This window comes from Pan troglodytes, chromosome 11 (assembly GCF_028858775.2).
Source record: "Pan troglodytes isolate AG18354 chromosome 11, NHGRI_mPanTro3-v2.0_pri, whole genome shotgun sequence".
Lineage (NCBI taxonomy): Eukaryota > Metazoa > Chordata > Mammalia > Primates > Hominidae > Pan > Pan troglodytes.
In genome coordinates, this window is record NC_072409.2 from 45,023,617 (window position 1) to 45,043,738 (window position 20,122).

Genomic DNA, 20,122 nt, shown 5'->3' on the forward strand with positions numbered 1-20,122 from the left:
TTTAGGATGACGATGATCAAAAAGTCAAAAGATAAGAGATGTTGGAGAGGATGTGGAGGAAAGATAACCCTACACACTGCTCATTAAAATGTAAATTGGTTCAGCCATCATGGAAAATAGTATAAAGTTTCCTGAAAAAATTAAAAATAGAAATTTCATATGATCCAGCAATCCCATTTCTGGGTATATATCTAAAGGAAATACAATCACTGTCTTGAAGAGATGTCTGCACCCGCATGTTCATTACAGTATTATTCACTACAGTCAAGGTGAGGAAATCACCTAAGTGTCTGTGGATAGTTAAATGGAGTTTTTAAATGCAATATCATATGTACAATGGAATATTATCTAGCCTTAAAAAAGAAAGAAATGCTCTCATTTGCAAAAACATAGATGAACCTGGAGAACATTATGCTAGGTGAAAGAAGCAAGACACTAAAAGACAAATACTGCATGATCTCATTTATAGGTGGAATCTGAAAAAGTAAACCTCATAGAATTAGAGAGCACAAGAGTGGTTATGAGTGGCCAGGAGGTGGAATAAATGAGGGCATGATCAAAGAATACAAACTTTCCACTGTAAAGGTTCTGAACCCTAATATATAGCATGGTAACCACGGTTTATAATAATGTATTGTTTACTTGAAAAGTGCTAAGAGAATAGATCTTACATGTTCTCAACACACACATACACACACACACACACACACACGTGAGGTGATGGATATATTAGATTGTGGTGGTCATTTTACAATGTATACATATATCGAAATATCACACTGTATACCTTAAACATATACAATTTGTATCTGTCAATCATAGCTCAATAAAGCTGGAAAAAAATAAATAAAGCATATTTCAGAACCATGAAAAAAAGAATTTCTTCAGCGTGATATAGCTCAGAAACTCTGATCTATATAAAGAAAAAAAAGAACATTATAGAAAGAATGAATAAGGATAAAATAAACTATTTCATTTTACTTATTCCTAATTCATCTAACTAAAAACAGTTTATTCAAATCAATGACAGCAACAATGGATTCAGAGATTATGGCCTTTGGAAAAGTAGAAAGACTGACATTGATGCAGGAAGGAGGAATTTGGAATACTCTGTGTGTTGAATATTTTAGCTGTTAACTTGACTGAATTGAGGGATGCCTAGATGGCTGGTAAAGGATTGTTTCTGGGTGTGTCTGTGAGGGGATTATTCAGAGGAGACTGGCATGGGACTCAGTGGATGGAATGAGGGAAGATCTGCCCCCAGCGTGAGCAGGTGTCATTCAACCAGCTGAAGGTGCATGGAACAAAAAGGCAGAAGGAAAAGGAATACTTTCTCTCCCGCCAAGGAAGCGATTACTTCCTCTCTCTCTCCCTTTCGGAGCAGGGAAGCCCCTCTCCTCCTGCCCTTGGATGTCAGAACTCCAGGTTCTTCAGCTTTTGGACTATGGGATTCCCACCAGCACCCCCTACCCCCAGGGCTCTTAGGCTTTTGTTTCGGACTGAGTTACACCATCAACTTCCTTGGTTCTTCAACCTTCTGATTAAGAATGAGCCGTGCTGCCAGCTTCTCTGGTAGTCTTGCAAAAAACCTATTGTGGTACTTCTTAGCCTCCATAATCATGTGAATCAGTGCTGACAATAAATCCCCTCTCCTATATCTATCTATATCTATATCTATATCTATATCTATATATGCCTCTGTTTATCCTATTGGTTTTGTCTCTCTATAGAATACTGATCAATACAGTCTGTTATAAAGTACTTGTGTTAGGGAAACAGGAGCATAGGAGAGCCAGGGTGACACCATTTTAAAATCCACTCCAGTCCGAGCACGGTGGCTTACACCTGTAATCCCAGCACTTTGGGAAGCCAGGTAGGTAGATCGCTTGAGTCCAGAAGTTCAAGAACAGCCTGGGCAACATGGCAACACCCTATCTCCACTAAAAAATACAAAAAATAAGCCAGGCATTGTGGTGCGTGCCTGTAGTCTCAGATACTCAAGAGGCTGAGATGAGAGGATCCGTTGAGCCCAGGAGGTGGAGGTTGCAGTGAGCCAAGATCGCACCACTGCACTCCCACCTAGGCAACAGGTAAGACCCTTTCTCAAACAAACAAACTAAGAAACAAATAAACAAACCACTCCATCTTAAAACTGGCAAGGCACATTCCTTGCCAATCATGACCCATGGTCATAAGATGTTTACAGCTTAGGAAATAGTTTAGTAATGCCTGATAGCAGAAACTCCTACCACAGCAGAATGTCCTGATGTTCCCACATCGCATAATAATGTATGCATTTTTTTTTGAGACAGACTCTTGCCCTGTCACCCAGACTAGAGTACAGTGGCACGATATTGGCTCACTGCAACCTCTGCCTCCCAGGTTCAAGCAATTCTCCTGTCTCAGCCTCCCGAGTAGCTGGGATTTCAGGCACCAGATGCCATACTCGGCTAATTTTTGTATTTTTAGTAGAGACGGGGTTTCGCCCCATTCGCCAGGCTGGTCTCGAACTCCTGACCTCAGGTGATCCACCCGCCTCGGCCTCCCAAAGTGCTGGGATTACAGGCATGAGCCACCATGCCTGGCCAACTATAACTATCTTAAAAGCATAGGCTGGGCTCAGTGGTTCACACCTGTAATCCCCAATTCTTTGGGAGGCCAAGGTGGGTGGATCACCTGAGGTCAGGAGTTCAAGACCAGCCTGGCCAACATGGTGAAACCTGTCTGTACTAAAAATACAAAAAAAAAAAAAAAAAAAGAAAGAAAGAAAGCAAATTAGCCAGGTGTGGTGGTGCATACTTGTAGTCCCAGCTACTCGGGAGGCTGAGGCAGGAGAATTGTTTGAACCCAGGAGGCAGAGGTTGCAGTGAGCCGAGATCACACACACTCCAGCCTGGGCAACACAGCAAGACTCTGTCTCAAAAAAAAAAAAAAGATAGTTATAGTCATGCTTTGATGTACTTTGATGTACTTACACACTAGAATGCCAAGGATAGTTTTTTTTTTTTTAATCAGCAAAGTACTAAATTTTGCCACGCTGTCAGCTTACCTGCACATAGACATAACTTAGCTTAACTTTTGCATAGATAAGAACCCTGTATAAAAATAGTTTAAAACAAAGCAGATTCCCCTTCTTGCCTTCTGAGGACACCCTACTCTCTGAGTTGCTTTCAATAAACTACACCCTACTCTCTGAGTCTCTTTCAATAAACTGTCTCTTTTCACTGAACTCTGACTCACCTTGAATTCCTTCCTGCGTGAAATCCAAGAACCCTCTCTTGGGGTCTGGATAGGATCCCTTTTTCTGGCAACACTAATACTACCCATGAAGTGATATAGTGTTATATGAAAGTCAACTTGGAATAGTTGTGAATGTAGGCAACTAGTGAAATAATTTTTAAAGGAGTATAGTTGATATAATAAGGGAGGAGGCAAAATAAAATCACATAATATGCTCAACCAAAACCAGAGAAGACAGGGAAAAGTGAAAAAGGAAAACAAAGAACAAGGGCAGCTAGTAGAAAACAGAAATGAGGCCAGGCACAGTGGTTCACACCTGTAGCCCCAGCACTTTGGGAGATTGAGGCAGGAGGATCTCTTGAGGCCAGGAGTTTGAGACCAGCCTGGGCAACATAGAAAGACCCTGTCTCTATAAAAATTAAAAATACAAAATAAGAAAAGTAGTGAATATGATCAATATTAATCCAAATATATCAATAATCAATTTAAATATTAGTAGTCTAAATACATGAAGAAAAAGGTAGCAGCTGTCTGATTGGATCCAAAACAATACATAGCTATATGTTTCTATAATAAAACCACCTTAAATGTAAAGACACAGTTAGATTAAAAATAAAGGGATGCCAGGCGTGGTGGCTTATGCCTGTAATCCTAGCACTTTGGGAGGCTGAGGCGGGTGGATCACCTGAGGTTAGGAGTTAAAGACCAGCTTGGCCAACATGGTGAAATCCCGTCTCTACTGAAAATACAAAAATTAGCTGGGCAAGCTGGTGCATGCCTGTGATCCTAGCTACTAGGGAGGCTGAGGCACAAGGTGAGAATCGCTTGAATCCAGGAGGCGGAGGTTGCAGTGAGCAGAGATCACGCCACTGCACTCTAGTCTGGCCGACAAGAGCAAAATTCCATCTCAAAAAATAAAATAAAACAAAAATAAAAGGATGGAGAAAGATATATTATGCGCTAACACTAATTCAAAGAAAGCCAGAGTGGCTATGTGACTATCAGGCAGAGTCCATTACAGAGGAGGGAAGGTTATTAAGGGTTCAGAGGGAGGTAAAGAGAGATGAAGTGGATCACAGGAGACTTTAGGCAGTAAAACTATCCCATATGATACTGTAATATCTAATACATGATTTGAATGTATTCGGGAAAACTCATTGAATTATACAACACAAAAAGTGAATCCTAATGGAAACCATGGACTTCGGTTGATAACGTTGTCTCAATACGGTTCATCAATTGTAACAAATATACCACACTAATCCAGGATGTCACTCATAGAGAAACTGTGATGGGAGGCAAAGGTATGTATGTGAACTCTCTGTACTTCCCCTTAATATTTTCGTAGAACCCAAAACTGATCTATAAAATAAACTCTACCTAAACCAACAAGTAGAAACAACTCTCCTTTTGGCCTTTGACCACCTCCTTCCTGACCAACCATCTTGGTCAGAGTCTCTGTTCTCTCCATTCATGGACGTTCCTGCAGCTTGGGCCATGGTGCCCCTCAGGACCCAAGACTGATCTGAACTGGTTCTCCTGTGTCCCTCTGAAGCAAATATTCTGGGGATGAGTTAGACATGGAGAGTTCCAGGAAATGGGCAACGGGGTTCTGAGCTTGAGTGGGCCATAGGGATATCAGAGGGTGAGATGTAACTTAACAAAGTACAGGCATACCTCAGAGATATTGTGGGATCAGTTCTAGACCACCTCAATAAAGAGAATATTGCGATAAAGTAAGTCACAGGAATTTTTGGGTTTCCCATTGAATATAAAAGTTGTATTTATATGCTGTAGTCTATTAAGTGTGCAATAGCATTTTGTCTAAAAAAAGTACAGACTTTAATTAAAAAACACTTTATTGCTAAACAATTTTATGATCATCTGAGCCTTCGGTGAGTTGTAAACTTTCTGCTGTTGGAGGGTCTTGCCTCCATTTTGATTCTTGCTGATTGATCAGGGTAGTGGTTGCTGAAGATTGGGGCAGCTATGGGAATTTCTTAAAACAACACAGCAGTGAAGTTTGCCACCTTGATTGACACTTCCCTTCATGAAAGGTTTCTCTGTAGCATGTGATGCTGTTTGATAGCATTTTACCAATATTCCAACTTCTTTCAAAATTGGAGTCAACCTTCTTTAATGCTGCCATTGCTTTATCAACTAAGCTTATATAATATTCTAAATAACTTATTGTCATTTCAACATCTTCACCAGGAGTAGTTTCCATCTCAGAAAAACACTTTCTTTGCTCATCCATAAGAAGCAACTTCTCATATATTGAAGTTTGATCATAAGATTGCAACAATACAGTGACACCTTCAGGCTCTACTTCTAATTCAAGTTCTCTTGCTATTCCCACCACATCTGCAGTGACTTCCATCACTGAAGTCTTGAACCCCTCAAAGTCATCCATGAGGATTGGGATCCACTTCCTCCAAACTCCTGTTAATGTTGATATTTTGATCTCCCATTAATCATAAATATTATTAATAACATCTAGAATGGTGAATTCATTCCAGAAGATTTTCGACTTACTTTGTCAAATCCATCAGAGGAATCACTATCTGTGACAGCTATAGGCTTAAAAAATGTATCTCTTCAATAATAAAATATAAAATTTGAAATTATTCCTTGATCCATTATGGGCTGCAGAATGGATGTTGTGTTAGCAGGCATGAAAACAATGTTTGTCTCCTTGTACATCTCAGTCAGAGCTCTTGGGTGACCAGGTGTACTGTTAGTGAGCAGTAATATTTTGAAGGAGTCTTTTTTTTCTGATCAATAGGTCTCAACAGTGGATTTAAAATATTTAGTAAACCATGTGGTAAACAGATGTACTCTCACCTAGGCTTTGCTGTTCCATTTATAGAGCAACACATTTATAGGCAGAGTGGACTTAGCATGATTCTTAAAGTTCTAGGATTTTCAGGATGGTTAATGAGTAGTGGCTCCAACTTAGAGTCACTAGCTGCATTGGCCCTACCAAGAGATTAAGTCTGTCCTTTGAAGCTTTGAAGTCAGGCACTGACTTCACCTCTCTAGCTATGGAAGTCCTAAAAGGCATCTTCTCCCAACCGAAGGCTCTTTAATCTATGCTGAATATCTGTTGTTCAGTGTAGCTACATTTATCAATGACCTTAGCCAGGTCTTCTGGATAACTTGCTGCGGCTTCTCCATCAGTACTTGCTGCTTCACCCTGTACTTTTAACTCATGGAGAAGGCTTTTTTCCTTAAGCTTTGTTAGTTACAAAATTCTTTTGCTGCAGCTTCCTTATCTCAGAATTCACAGAATTGAAGAGAGTTAAGGCCTTTTCCTCTAGATTAAGTCTTGGCATAAGGAAATGTTGTGGCTGGATTGTTCTTCTATCCAGGTCACTAAAACTTTCTTCATATCAGCAATTAAGCTCTTTTTTTTTAGACAGAGTTTCGCTCTTGTTGCCCAGGCTGGAGTGCGATGGCACGATCTCAGCTCACCACAACCTCCATCTCCTGAGTTCAAGCAATTCTCCTGCCTCAGCCTCCCAAGTAGCTGGGATTACAGGCGTGCACCACCACACCCAGCTAATTTTTTGTATTTTTAGTAGAGACGGGGTTTCTCCATATTGGTCAGGCTGGTCTCGAACTCCCAACCCCAGGTGATCCACCCACCTCGGCCTCCCAAAGTTCTGGGATTACAAGCGTGAGCCACCACGCCTGGCCGGCTGTTTTATTTTCTTATCATTCATGTGTTCACTAGAGTAGCATTTTAAATTTTCTTCCAGAACTTTTCCTCCTTGTTAATATTTATAGCTTGGCTGTTTGGTACCAGCGGCCTAGCTTTCAAGCTGTCTTGTCTTTTGACATGCCTTCCTCACTAAGATGAATCATTTCTAGCTTTTGATGTGAAATGAGAGATGTGCAACTCTTGTTTTCACTTGAACACTTAGAGGCCACTGTGGGGTTATTAATTGACCTAATATCAATATTGTTGTGTCTGAAGGAACAGGGAGGCCTGAAAACTGGAGCAAGATGGAGAGATGGCCAGTAACAGGAACAGTCAGAACACACATAACTTTAATCAGTTAAGTCTATAGTTTTATAATGGGCATGGTTTGTTGCAGCCTAAAACAATTACTGTAGTAACACCAAAGATCACTGATCACAGATCACCATAATACATATAGTAATAGTGAAAGTTTGAAATATTGCTAAAATTGTCAAAATGTAACAGAGACACGAAGTAGGCAATGCTGTTGGAAAAATGACCCTGGTAGACATGTTCAAGGCAGTGTTGCCAAACATTTTCAATTTGTAAAAATCACAGTGTCTGCAAAGCACAATAATGCTAAGTGCAATAAAAGGAGGTATGGCTTTATAAGGTGATACACTGGGCCCAAAAAAGGACCTGCCACCCTCTGCAAAGGCGGATTTCTGAAGAGGACTATGAGAATTGAAAGGTGAGAACTGAAGGTGCATCTAGGGAGCCTGAACTACGGATGTCTGTGCCACACAAGGGCAGAGGCCTAGGTCACTGTGTCCCCACAGAGTGGAGTCACCCCATCCAGGATGCTCAGATTGAACGGAGACACACTGGATCCAAGGAAAACTCTTGGGAGTGTAGGACCTCATTCAAATCGATTTCTCCCGAGTTCTTACACTTGAAATCGAGGTCTGTTAGTTAACACCTCTGGGGAGACCCTTCAGTCCTGTGGCCCTATGCTCCACCCTTGACCAAACACAGAGAAGGAAAGGTTTAAAAAAAAGACCATTTCTAATCTATGAGCTATTATTAGAAAATAGTACAGTAAATTGGCTGGAATCAACTTTGGTTTGAAAACAATGCCCAAATAGAGTCATAAACAAGACCATTCAAAGTTCATCATATTTTGAGTAGTTTGGTTCTAGCCTTTATAGTTAATTTAGGGAGGTGGACATTTTGCCACCATTGCTTCTTATTTTGCTGCAGGCACCAGCACCCAGGGAGCCTGGGCCTTGCAGAGCAGACAAGTCAGCCTCCTGGACCAGAGCAGGCAGGAACAGGGACAGGCGCACAGGGAGCCTGGGCAGCACATGCAGCTCCACAGAGCAGAAGCGTGGGTGTCCCTGTATTCACTGGCATCTATGCAGTCAGTCAATATCCGTGAGCTTCTGCAATGTCTTCAGCACTGATGCAGGCACTTGGGAGGTGCCATGGCAAAACAGCCCCAGAAGGCCTGAGGACCACGGAGCTCACGTCCTCGTGGTGGGCAGGCAGACATCAGGGCCCAATATACATGAGATGGTAACAGGCACTCTGCAGACACCTGTGATAGGGCTGAGGGCTGACAGGGAGGGAGCACACTGGGAGGTGACTAAGCTGAGATCTGAATAGGGCAGGAGACAGCTGGAAAGGTCCAGGAGAATATTCCTGGCAGCAAAGCAGGATCAAGGCCCTGAGGGCTCAGAGGCTGTCTTGGGGGAATTGGAGAAAGATGGGGGAGGACAGTGGGCAGGGTCAGGTGCACAGGTGGGGACCTCAGTGCTGCCTGATAACCCCAGGGAGGGTTCAGGGTGGGGCTGGGGTTTGGTGAGGGTCCTCACAGGTTCTCCTGGGAGCTCTGGGGGCTGCCCTGGGTGGTCGTCAGGGATGGAGAAGGAAGAATAGACTGGGCTGGCTGTGGGTGGTTGTAGGGCAGGGAAGAGGAGTGAGGGACGACACTGAAAGGTTTCCTAATGATCTAATTAAGGGGACTTCCCCCAGGGAAGTCTCTGTCGGACCTGAGGATAGGTCCTGCTGCAGAGCCCAGTGAAGTGGGTACCCCAGGGAAGACTGTGGGAAGGTACATCCGTCTTGCACTTCTGTTTGGTGTCTGTAATACCTGCCGGCCCTCATGACCAGGTGGCCTTACCTCTCGGCTGAGCCCACAGCAGGGACCCCAAGGGCAGGTGCAAGAAGGGCTTGAGGGCATGGCGAGGCCTCCCAAGTGTGAAGCATTTACACCTCTCTGGAGGCGTGAGTACAGAGAAATTTAGCCCCCAGAGCTCCTGGCCAGTGGAAGAGAAAGACTCATGAGCTGGAAATGCTCAAGAATGTGATGGAACAGTCAGGGCTGCCTCAACACCCGCTCTCTCACTATGCTGCCATGACCTGGGAGGTGAGGATGGTCAGGGAGGGCCTCCTGGAGGAGGTGGCCCTGAGCTGAATATTTCAGGATGGGTAGGAGATATTTACAATGCTCTGAAAACTTCACGGTGCCCAGGAATCACTTGGAGGTCTTGTTGCAATGCAGACTCCCATTCCTCAGATGGTGCCTGAGACCGTGCATGGTCACAGGTCATGCCCTTGCTGGGACCAGACATGGGGTAAGCAGCACCTGGAGATGCTTCTTGGGTAGAAGTGGGGTGAAATGAAGGGGCTGGTGGGCCTGGCAGAAGGCTCACCACAGGCTGAGACACAAGGTCGCAAACATCCTGGATGGGAATGCGGGTGGCAAGTTGGTGCAGTTGGTTTGCTGGGGCCCCGCATCAGGGAGGGAGGGCAGCACCATGTGGCAGAGCCTGTGTCCAGCTCTGCAGGGGTGCTGCTGCCAACTTCGCTCTCAAATGCCCCAGGCCCACTCACTGCTCAGCCCAGACCCCACATCCTTCCTGACTTGTGCTTCTCCTCACCCTCTACATCCCGTCCATCTTGTGTCCCACAGATCCTACCTTCAAACACCCTCCCTTCTCTCCTCTGCTCCACCACCATCTTCGTGCAAACCAACTTTACTTTCCACGGAGCAGTTTCTCCTGGAGCCGTGCCTCTTCCTGGGAAAGCACTTCACTCCTGCCCCTCCCATGCACCTCCACTCAGCCATGGGACCTTTAACCAAAGGCCTGAGCTTGTCATGCCTGAGGCCAGCACGTGGCATGAGTGTGGTGAATGTGCAGCAGCCCCTGTGCCATGCCCGGCTCCCTGGCTCCGGGTCATGAAGGGCCTCTGGGCGTTGCCCTGCATGGTGCCTGTGTCTGCCGTGTTATTAGGAGTTGCCCTGCCCTTTTCACTCTTAACATTTTCCAGTTAGGATGATCAATTATAGAGTCACAAAGTGATGGCTTAGCTGAGTTAGTAAAAAAAAAAACTACATATGTTTTTAAATATAACTATTGTAGGGTCATCACCTTTCTTTTTTTAATCATCTTTTAAGATCATTGTATTAGTCCATTCTCCCGCTGCTAATAAAGACATACCCAAGACTGGGTAATTTATAAAGGAAAAGAGGTTTAATGGACTCACAGTTCCACATGGCTGGGGAGGCCTCACAATCATGGCAGAAGATGAAGGAAGAGCAAAGGGACTTTTTGTGTGGTGGCGGGCAAGAGAGAACTTGTGCAGTGGAACTCCTCTTTATACATCCATCAGATCTCGTGAGACTTACTCACTATCATGAGAACAGCTTGGGAAAGACCCACTCCCATGATCTAACCTCCCACCGGGTCCCTCCCACGACATGTGGGAACTGTGGGAGCTGTAATTCACGATGAGATTTGGGTGGAGACAAAGCCAAACCATATCACTCATTCTACCTCCTTGAAGAGCAAAGGTAGCCATTTTAGGTTTGAGCAGTTTCTAATAAAATCTAAATGATGTGCAAAAGAAGCATTACTTGGAGCCTTCTTTTTGTTAAAGTAAGGTCTCTACAATTTGTCGTGGAACCAGAAGAGACTGCACTTGAAAATCTTTTCCCAAGAGCCCATTCTTGTGCAATATTCATGTGATGCAATATCCATGTGAATCATAAAACAGATGATCCTTATATTAGATCTGATTTAAGGACTTTTTCATGGTGAGATAAAACACTGAGCCCCCAGATATACTATAAGAACAGAAGTTGTGATGCCAGGAAAAGAACTACTGAGAAGACAACGCGGAAGAAAGTACAATAGGAAACATCCACGTCTAGGGCCCTCCCTGGATGTCTCTGCTTCAGTTGATCTTAGGTGGGGCCTAGACCTCTGTATTTTTTGCAAGTTCCTCTCATAATTCTGATGCAAAGTAAAGCTGGGTAATTCCTGCAGTGGGGCATTACCTTTAGACTGATAGTAAAGAGACATGTGTCTTTCACCTACACCTAGGCTCATAGTCAAACTGTCAAAAATGTAAGATACAGGAAAAATCATGAAAGAAACTGTAGGGGAAGCTTTTATGTAGAGAAACATCTCATTTACATCTCATTTTTCTTCACAAACCATCCAAGCAAGAAGAGTGAAGTGAATTATTTAAAGTGTTGAGAGAAAAATATCCACCAACCTAGAATTCTGTAGCTTGCAAAATTATTCTTCAAAAGTGAAGGAGACACAGAATATTCTTGGGAGATGGCAGAGTAGCAAACACCAGGGATCTCTCTCTCCATGCAGAAAATAAATGAACTGACAGAATTTGATGACAAACAATCTTGGAACTCTGAGTCTATTAATGGTTTGGAACTTCCAATTTACATCCAAGGGAAGGCTTGGATGTAAATTGCAGTTAACTTCTGCTCTTGGCACAGTAGCAGCTACCCATTCTCCACCCTCAGCCCCTGGCAGGCAGCTCTACCTGCGTTCTTGGAGTGGCTTGCACCCAGCTGGTGGAAGCCAAGGTGGGAAAAACACCTCTGTCTTCCAAATAACAAGGATCTGTGCTCTGATTGCTGACTGCTCCTTCTGATCACAGAGGTGCAAAGGGCCTGGAGGTCTTTGTGGTTGCACTTCTATCTATTGGTACAAGCTTCCCCACTACAGTTAAAATGATGACCAGGATATTTAAAGGACCAAGTATCTTTTCTTTTCCCCCACGCCTTCATTTTTATTTTTTCTTTCTCCTTTTGGGAACCAGACATTAAAGACTAGGGCATTAAAAACAATGACATACACAGGGAAAATCAGAAAGTGACTGCACATGCCTAGGCAAAGGTGCAGGCACAGAGAGAACCTGAGAAGAACTTAAGTTTACACCTCAGACTGATCTTTGGCACAGAGATAGCCTACACAGCTAAGAAAGCAAAAACAGAGCTGGACCTGGTGGCTCATGCCTGTAATCCCAGCAATTTAGGAAGCCAAAGCAGGTGGATCACTTGATCCCAGGAGTTCGAGACCAGCCTGGACAATATAGCAAAACCCTGTCTCTACAAAAAATACAAAAATTAGCTGGGCATGCTGGTGTGTGCCTGTAGTCCCAGCTACTTGAGAGGCTGAGGCAGGAGAAGTACTTGAGCCCAAGAGGTAGAGGTTTCATTGAGCTGTGATCACACCACTGCACTCCAGCCTGGGCAACAGAGTAAGACCCTGTCTCAAAAAAAAAAGAAGAAGAAGGATAAGGATAAGGAGAAGGAAAGAGAAAAGAAAAGAAAAGAAAAAAGTTGAATAAGCAAAACCCAGCAAATTCTGAGGAGTGGAATAAATATGCTTTCCAGAGTTACCGCATTAGTAAATTCAAATGTCAAATTTTCAACGAAAAAATCACAAGGCATATAAAGAAACAGGAAAGTATACCCTATTCAAAGGAAGAAAATAAATCAACAAGAACTATCCCTGAAGAAGACCAGATGACAGATCTGACAAACCAATTAGACAAAACTGAAAAATAATAGTCTTAAAGATGCTCAAAGAACTAAAGGAAGATGTAAAGAAAGTTCAGAAAACAATACATGAACACAATGGAAATATCAGTTAAAAGACAGAAGTCCTAAAAAGCAACCAATAAGAAATTCTGAATCTAAAAAGTACAAAAACAAAATTAAAAATTTGCTAGAGTGATTCAAAGGCGATTGAGTAGGCAGAAGAAAGAATTAGTAAACTTGAAGACAGGCCAATGAAAATCATTAAGTCTGAGAAACAGAAAATGATATCGTTTGGCTATGTGTTCCTACCCAAATATCATATTGAATTGTAATCCCCAGTGTTAGAGGTCGACCCCAGTAGGGGGTGATTGGCTCATGGGGCTGGATTTCTCATGAGTGGTTTAGCACCAACCCTTTGGTGCTAGCCTTACGATAGTGAATGAGTTCTCATAAGGTCTGGTTATTTGAAACTCTGGCACCTCCCTGCTCTCTCTTTTCTTGCTTCTGCTTTCACCATATGACGTGCAAGCTTCCACTTGGCCTTCCATCATGATTGTAAGCTTCCGGAGGTCTCCCCAGAAGCAGTTGCTCCCAAATCTCCTGTATAGCCTGCAGAAATGTGAGACAATTAAACCTTTTTCCTTATAAATTACTCAGTCTCAGGTGTTTCTTTATAGCAATGCAAGAATGGCCTAATATAGAAAATTGATACCAAGAGTGAGGCATTACTATAAAGATACTTGAAAATGTGGAAGCAGCTTTGGAATTGGGTAACAGGCAGAGGTTGGAAGAGTTTGGAGGGCTCAGAAGACAGGAAGATGAAGGAAAGTTTGGAACTTCCTAGAGACTGGTTAAATGGTTACAACAAAAATGCTGATAGTGATATGGACAGTGAAGGCCAGGCTGAGAAGTTTTCAGATGGAAATGAGGAACTTATTGGGAACTATAGCAAAGTCTTTGTATTTATGGAAGATAAATTCAAAGAGACCCACACTGAGACACATTATAATCAAACTTTCAACAGACAGAAGCATCTTGAAAGCAGCAAAAGAGAAGGAACTCATTACATAAAAGTGATTCTCAATAAGATGATCATCAGATTTCTAATCAGAAATTTTGGAGGCCAGAAGGAAGTGGGCCAATATATTAAAAGTGCTAAAAGAAAAATAAAAACCATCAATATGGAATTCTATATCCAGCAAAACTCTCCTTCAAAAGTGAGGGAGAAATTAAATTCCCAGATAAACAACAGCTGAGGGAGTTTGTTACCACTAGAACTTCCCTTCAAGAAATGCTCAAGGGAATCCTGCAGGATGAAATGAAAGGACACTAGGGAGAAACTTGAAATCATGTGAAGAAATACATATCTATGAGAAAAGTACATGGGTAATTGTAAAAGCTAGCACTATTGTAACAATAATAATGTTTATACCTCCAATTTATGTTTTCTACACTATTTAAGATATGAATACCTTTAAAACAATACATTTTAGAATACATTTAAAAACAATTATCAGTCTAAAAAGTAGTATTATTGTAATTTTAGTATGTAACTCCAGATTTTCTTTTCTACAAATTTAAGAGACCAATGCACTTATTAGTTTATGTTTTTGGTCACAAAAGATATAAAAATGTAATTCTGTAACATCAACAACTGTAAGGAAGGAGAAGGAGCTGTAAAGGAGTAAAGTTTTTGTATGTCATTGAGATTAAGCTGGTATAAATTTGAATTAGTGTGTTATAACGTTTGGGTGTTAAATGTAATCCTCATGGTAACCACAAAAAAAAGATATAGAATACATAGTAGTCCCCTTTTATCTGTGGGGCTTATGTTCCAAGATCCCCGGTGGGTGCTGAAGCTGCAGATTGTACTGAACCCTATAAATACCATGTTTTTTCCTATATATAAATGCCTATGATAGAGTTTAATTTATAAAGTAGTCACAGTAAAAGTTTAACAACAATAACTAATAATAAAACAGAATGATTATAATGACATACTGTAATAAAAGTTATGTGAATGTGGGCTCTCCCTTTCTCTCAAAATATCTTATTGTACTCTACTGTAGGTGACTGAAACCATGGAAAGCAAAACTACGAATAAGGGAGTGTTGCTGTATACAAAAGGAAATGAGAAATGAATGCAAACATTTTACTATAAAAACTCAACACAAAAGAAGACAGTAATGCAGAAGATGAGGGACAGAAGAGAATATTAGGCAGATGCCTTGGCCAAGGTCCAGTGGTTGGAGTCAGCACCTACATAAGATATAGCCCAATGGCTGCACCGAAAACTGGGCCATACAGGAGGTGAACTAATGCAACAGGTCAATAAGTGCTGGGATCTAAGCTTGCCCACACAAGATACCTGGGAGGCCTGCTGGAAGTGCCCAGCATGTGCACAGGCATACCCCAGATGGAGACAGCTGTCCAGTGTTACACAACAAGTGACGGTAGGGCAGATTCCCTTGACTAGATGGCAAATAGATTACATCGGGCCGCTGCCAACGTTGCAGGGGCATAGGCATGTGCTGACAGCTATACACATGGCCACCGGTCTGTTGTTTGCCTACCCTTGCAGGACGGCCGACCAGCAACATACCATTCAGGCCCTGCAGCACTTGTGTGCCCTATACAGTCGTCCTCTGACTGTTGAAAGTGACAAGTGAATGCATTTTACTGAACAGCAGATACAACAGTGGGCACAATGGATGGACGTAAAGTAAAGGTTCCATGTTCCACATAACCCACAAGCTGCTGGTATGACTGAGTGACATAACCGACTCCTGAAAAACAGGTTACGCTTGTATGTTACTCCCCTGTCTTTGTGGGGCTGGAGTTCAAGGTTGGACCTGGTGTTGCAAACCTTGAATGAACAGCCATGGAAAGGTGGCCCAGCCCCGGTGGAGGCACTGCTACACCGGACCGCCACCCACATCCAGCTACAGACACACACCAAGGATGACCTCCCCCGACTGGGTATGGGGATGAACAGTAATCTGTTGTTGCCTGCCCCAACGGCCCTGAAGGCAGGGGAAGAGAAAACCTGGCTTCGGTCCTGGACCCCCCTAGCCCCACATTCCCGATGGTTGGCTATTGTAGCTCCCTGGTGGCAGGGGGATGGGGGTGGGGGGCTACAGTATGATTTACATGTCACTCCTTAGGTATTTAATACGTGGCCCCCGCGATGGACTGTTCGTAGGGGAATGGCTGGGGAAGGAACCCTCCTCCGGGGGACATACGTATTGTCTGTGTGGCCTATTATGAGCTCCCTGGTGGCTTTGGCATGGATACAGGACCCAAGAGAACCATGGGGAGCTGAAAAGATGTGGTACCATCGCCCAGGGCAGAAGTCCTTGGCAGCTGCATTGTTATCCGGAGATGAAAGGTTGTTCTGTATTTTACCTGAGGGCTATGATTTACCCCTGTTAGTATCTGCACCTGCTTTGTCGCTTCAACAGTAGGTTGACATGCTCCAACATCATTGTGGACTGGGCCCATGCCTACACTGAGGTGACCAATGCTTCCAACTGTTGGATCTGCACCACCCTTCCAGCAGCAGCTGCGGATGGCTTGCTCTGGCACATACGTCCAGCTTCTGCGGAAAACTGGACATGGTTAGAGACTTGGGGTCCCATGGCCGACATTTGGAACGAGGCACGACAAGCTTTGGATAGGGCTCCGCAAAACCCACGGCATGCCCATCCCCTGGCTGACCCATAGTGCCTACGATGGATGGGGCTGGTTAGTGGGAGAACACGTGGTGCCCCCAGCACAGGTACCACGATGTATAGAGCAACATTGGGGTAACATCACCGTGGGGCAGTTGCCCGCCATAGCCTGCATAAATATAACATGTCACCACACCAAAGGTGTGGTGGAATAGACAGCCTCATCAAGGCCAAGCCCCAGTGGACTTTGTGCCCCCTGAGAGTTTATGGGTCTATGGAGACACAGTCATATGTGCCAGTTACCTGAACTGGCCACTGTACCTGGGGGTGGCCTTATGTGCCTGCCACAGTCATTCCCACATTGCCTAGATGCCCACACAACAGAGGCACTACATTCCTTGTTTTTGCAAGTTCGACGAGCCCCCTGGTGGCTCTACCCCTTAGCATTAACCATTCCTGGAACAGGTGTCATAACTGTAGAAATGCAAGTTACGGCCCTTGTGGAGCACACTGCTTGAGCCTTGAATTACACCTGAGTTGCCCTCCTTCTGCTGACAGATGAGGTTGATCAAACCAGAAAGGTGGTACTGCAGAAGTGGATGGTCCTAGACATATTAACAGCTGCCCAAGGTGGCACCTGTGCTCTTTGGGGACCTCAATGTTGTACCTTCATCCCTGACAATCAATAAAACGTAACAGTAGCTTTGCAGGGGGTTCCCCAGGAAATCAAGGCAGTTGAGAGCCTTACTGACAACCTCCTACAGACACGGTGGGTGTCTCTGGGCTCTGGCCTGTGCTGGACCCTAATAATTATAGGCAGCACCATGGGAGTATTAGTAATGAGTTGTTGCTCCCTGTATTGCTACTGTGACCTCTAAGTTCAGGGTTCCTCCCTGTGGGCACATTTTCTCCCGGTCTAGAGGATGGAGTGTAAAAAGAATGGCTGTGCTTCAGTCAGGAGCAGGCCGAGGCAGACATCCAGTACAGCATGACACAGCGGGTCTAGAGCACAGGCACACAACCCTGTGCATTATGTGATCATATTTATGTAGCCATTTAAAGTAACCTGTTTGTGTGAGCTTATACCTGGCTTTGAGCCACTATTGTCTGTAAGTCATATAACTGCACTGCTGACTCTGTAGGAGAGAGAGAGAATAAAGCCGTGTCCCAACTGCCTACGGTCCCTCAAGTGTTCTTTCAGCTACCTGCCACCCGTCCACCCACTCCCCTCGGGCCCCAGCTCAAAGTGAAACCTGACACCTGGCATGCTCTACATGGCTGGGGGTTGCTTTAAAGAAAATGAATGTGGCCAGGAGTGGTGGCTCACGCTTGTAATCCCAGCACTTTGGTAGGCTAAGATGGGCAGATCACTTGAGATCAGAAGTTCAAGACCAACCTGGCCAACATGGTGAAACCCCGACTCTACTAAAAAAATACAAAAATTAGCCGGGTGTGGTGGCACATGCCTGTCATCCCAGCTACTCAGGAGGCTCAGGCGGGGAGGAATACTTGAGCCCAGGAGCTTGAGGTTACAGTGACCTATGATCATGCCACTGCACTTCAGTCTGGGCCACAATTTTATTTCTATACACTAGCAATGAATAAGCTGAAAAGGAAATTTAAACACAATCCCATTTACAGTAGCATCAAAAAGAATGAAACAGAAATAAACTTAATTAAAGAAGCAAAAGACTTGTACACTGAAAACTATAGAACATTTATGAAAGAAATTATTAAAGACACAAATAGAAAAACATCCTGTTCTCATGGGTTGGGAGATTTAATATAGTTAATATGTCTATGCTACTCAAAATGATCTAATGATCCAATGCAATCCCTATCAAAATCCCCATGGCATTTTTTATAGAAATAAAAAAATTATAAAATTCATATGGAACCACAAAATACCCCCAAACCACCAAAACAAAGAAGAACAAAGCTGGAGGCATCACACTTCCTGATTTTAAAACACATTATAAAGATACAATTATTTTAAAAGTATGGTTCTGGCATATAGACAGACATGCAGACCAATGGAATAGAAAGCCCAGAAATAAATCCATGCATACATATGGTCAACCGTTCGTCAACAGGATGCCAAGAATACACAATGGGAGAAGAGTCTCTTCAGTAAATGGTGTTGGGAAAACTGGATATCCATATGCATAAGAATGATATTGGACCCTTACCGTACACCATATGTCAAAAAAAAAGAACATCAGAATGGATTAAGAGCTTAAATATAAAATTTGAAACTGTAATATTCCAGAAGAAAACAGAGGGGAAACTCTTCATGACATTGTTCTTGGTAATGATTTTTTGGATATAATACCAAAAGCACAGGCAGCAAAAGCAAAAATAGACAAGTGGTGTTATATCAAAATAAAAAGCTTCTGGGCCAGGCATGGTGGCTCACTCTTGTAATTCCAGCATTTTAGGAGGCCGAGGCAGGCGGATCACTTGAGGCCAGGAGTTCGAGACCAGTCTGGCTAATATGGCAAAATACTATCTCTACTAAAAAAAAAAAAAAAAATTATCCGGGTGTGGTGATGTGCACCTGTAGTCCCAGCTACTTCAGAGGCTGAGGCATGAGAATTGCTTGAACACAGGAGGCAGAGATTGCAGTAAGCCGAGATCGTGCCACTGCACTCTGGCCTGGGCAACAGAGAGACCCTGTCTCACAAAAAAAAAAAAAAAAAAAAAGCTTCTGCACAGCAAAACAGAACAAAAAACAATCAACAAAGTGGAAAGGCAACCTATGGAATGGAAAAATATATTTGTGAATTATGCATCTGATAAGGGATTAATATCCAAAATACCTAAGAAACTCCTACAACTCAATAGCAAGCAAAACAAAACAAATAAATCAATTTAAAAATGCATAAAGAATTGGAATAGACATTTCTCCAAAGAAGACAATACAAATGGCCATTAGGTATATGAAAATATGCTCAACATCAATTATCATGATGGAAATGCAAAAAAAAAACCACACCTGTTAGGATGGCCATTATTAAAAAAATAGTGTTGACAAAGATTTGGAGAAATTGGAACACTTACGCACGTTGACGGGAATGTAAAATGGTGCAGCCTCTATGGAAAACAGCATGGAGTGCCTCAAAACAATTAAAAATAGAATTATTCCTATGATCTGGCAACTCCCTTTCTGGGTATTTATCCTAAGGTATTAAAATCAGTGTCTCAAATTGATATTTGCAAACTCATGTTTATTACAACATTATTCACAATAGCCAAGATGTGGAAGCAACCCAAATGTCCCTCAACAGATGAATGAATGAAGAAAATGTGCTATATACATACAGTGGAATATTACTTAGCCTTAAGAAAGAAATTTTATCATATGTGACAACATGGATGAACCTTAAGGACATTATGCTGTGTGAAATAAGCCAGGCACAGAAGGACAAATACTGCATGATTCCGTTTATATGAGGTATCTAAAGTAATCAAACACCATAGAAGTGGAAAGTAGAATGCTGATTACCAGGGGAAGGGGAAAATGAGGAATTGCTGTTCAGTGGGTATAGTTTCAGTTATGCAAGAGAAAATATTCTAGAGAGCTGCTGTATAGCATTTTGCATGTAGTTAACCATACTATACCGTATGCTTAAAAGTGTGTTAAGATTATGTGCACATAAAATAATAATAAAC